The sequence below is a fragment of the Penaeus japonicus genome, unplaced genomic scaffold, assembly GCF_977035675.1.
Source record: "Penaeus japonicus unplaced genomic scaffold, GWHDUDI00000001_assembly GWHDUDI00000024, whole genome shotgun sequence".
Classification (NCBI taxonomy): domain Eukaryota; kingdom Metazoa; phylum Arthropoda; class Malacostraca; order Decapoda; family Penaeidae; genus Penaeus; species Penaeus japonicus.
This window is the reverse complement of record NW_028234426.1, coordinates 9431295-9433794: the sequence shown is the minus strand read 5'-3', so window position 1 is coordinate 9433794 and position 2500 is coordinate 9431295. Positions and strand designations below refer to the sequence as shown.

General features: G+C 38.1%; 2 non-coding genes across 2 annotated transcripts; both read right to left on the bottom strand.

Annotated features, from left to right (window-relative positions):
• Window positions 1-483: 483 nt before the first annotated feature.
• Window positions 484-556, bottom strand: TRNAT-AGU (transfer RNA threonine (anticodon AGU)). The gene has a single exon. It is a non-coding gene; the product is annotated as a tRNA-Thr (tRNA).
• Window positions 557-2051: 1495 nt separating this feature from the next.
• On the bottom strand, window positions 2052-2124 carry TRNAT-AGU (transfer RNA threonine (anticodon AGU)). Its single transcript has one exon. It is a non-coding gene; the product is annotated as a tRNA-Thr (tRNA).
• Window positions 2125-2500: the final 376 nt, after the last annotated feature.

Here is a 2500-nt window from a genome sequence, read left to right as displayed (position 1 = left end):
GCCATAAACAGTATAACAAACCTCGTCAGAGCTAATGTCACAGGTTAATGACACAGTGAGCCAAAAGGCGATCTGTGCTTATGGCTGCGGGTGCCACAGCACAAAGCAGCCGTACTGGCATGGGCATGTTGCAGATGCTGCAAATGGTCCGGGTCATCTTCCTTTTCTCTTTCTGCCTGCACATCCTACACCACTAATAGCAAAAGTATTCACGGAAGCTAAGAGGATTCTTTTCGACTCTCATTGAAACGTGCATGTATAAATGTGAGCGCATATTGGAGAATGCATTTATACATGTACCCTAATACCAGAGCCAAAGCTCACAGTGCATATATATATACATCCTGGTGCCAATCAGTTATGATTATGATTAGATTCTACACCTTTAGCACCATTATTAAGAAGGTGTCCTTATAAGCCTCTGATGGCAGCTCTCCCACCCTATCCTGACTGGCTGCATAATTGGGGATACTAATTACGTTTAGCCTCCAAGGAGGATCGAACTCCTGGCCTCTGGTTTACTAGACCAGCGCTCTAGCCACTGAGCTATGGAGGCTTCACATATGGAGAGAATATTAAAAATACATATGTTATAAGTATTAAAGACAGTTTTGCTACCATAGATGTATCTAAAGCTTTGATTTGAATATATATATATATATATATATATATATATATATATATATATATATATTACCATATCATATTTGTTTATGTTTCAGCTGAAAATATATCGATCGCCTCTGTGTGTTCTAAAAAAAAAATCAGGAAGGCTTCCAGTTCACCAGAAGAATCTGGGTACTTGAACGTGCTGACAGTGAGAAGTTTTGCCGAGGGACGGGTGACGAGGATGTGTTGAAGTGAATAAATACCTATTCTACTTTTTACTCTATTTTACTTTTTTGATTATTCTTAATGTTAACTATCTCCCTAAGAGTTATATCTAGGGATTGAAGCTGGAAATTGTCAGTGTAAGTACTATAATTCTTTTATTATTCTCCGAAATAGGCTTAGCTTGAAATCACAAACATAGCTTAAGAGAACAATAATAAGCAACAAGACTGCACATCCTATACCACCAGTGTAGGCAGAATGAGATGAGAAAATCAGACCATTTGCAGCATCATCATGGCTGCTAGGTGCTGTGGCACTTGCAGCCTTAGGCACGGGTCGCCTTTCTCTTCTCTGTCTCTTAGTTTTTTTTTTTTTTTTTTTTTTTTTTGGGGGGGGGGGGGGGAAGGGTTGTTATTTATTTCTGGGTAGGAATTTTTGTGCATTCGAATATAAACGTTGAAACCAAATTATTGAATGAACAAAAAAATTATAATTTATAATCACTCTTCACTTATATCATTAAATTTGCAATCAAAAGGATAAGAAGGCAGATGAAAAATAGACATTCCTTAGTTTTATTTCTTAAACAAATGTTTATGGCTTACTGTGTCATTACCCTGTGGCAGCAGCTCTTTTTGGTTTTAGTTATACTGTTTACGGCCTACACTTTATAAGGGATAAATGCTATGACACTAAAAAAGAACTCCTATTGTCTCATGTTTATTTATCTTTCCTTCCCTTTCCATATTATCCATGCATTAATTACCATGAACTCCTGTTCACTCTCCACTTCAGCTCTACCACCATTTTATCATTTGCTATGTGACCTGCAGCTGTAAGCAGCTGTATTTGTCAGTCCAGATAGTCTGGTGTGGAGAGAGTTGTAGGCTAGTGTTAATATAGAAATGGGTAATAAAAGCTGATATAAACAGGACAGAGGCAGATCACGATAGACCAACTTTGGGCCTTAACCTTGAAGGATTGCTCCAGCTTTGCCAACTGGAGGCAACACCTCCCATAAATCGTGGCAGCAGAGAAACGACCAATTTCTTTCCTGCACAAAGTTCAAGGTGTGAGGTAATGTAAATATTTTCACTGGAGACCAAACTTCATACCTGCCAGCAGCATGTGTGATGTCAACCAAACTACTAGCTCACAGTTCACATTTGGTTCCAGTAGGTTCACCTCAATGTAGTATAAATAAGACTATTACTCATTGCCTCCAAGGAGGATCGAACTCCTGGCCTCTGGTTTACTAGACCAGCGCTCTAGCCACTGAGCTATGGAGGCTTCATACAAACTTTAAGTGAAGAGCACACTTCCAACAAGTGTTAGATGGTGTTGCAATAAATATGGTTCCCATAAATGTATCATAAGCATTGTACTGAGTCTGTCAAGTATATTAACATTATGCATGTAAAAATCTAATGCATCTGGCTGTGAAAAGAAAGTTTCCATATCTAAGTATTACTGAAGCTACATATTTGATTTCATGTGGAATGATTAATGAAGTATTGTCTTTAAATGTATGATACCAACACTTACCACATAAACCATATATCAAAATTTTCCCCTCCAGCATCAGGGGCTTAAACAAATGGAATGTACAGTTGGAGACAAAAATCATATTCCACTTTCCAAAATAACCTCACTACCCTTCACACCA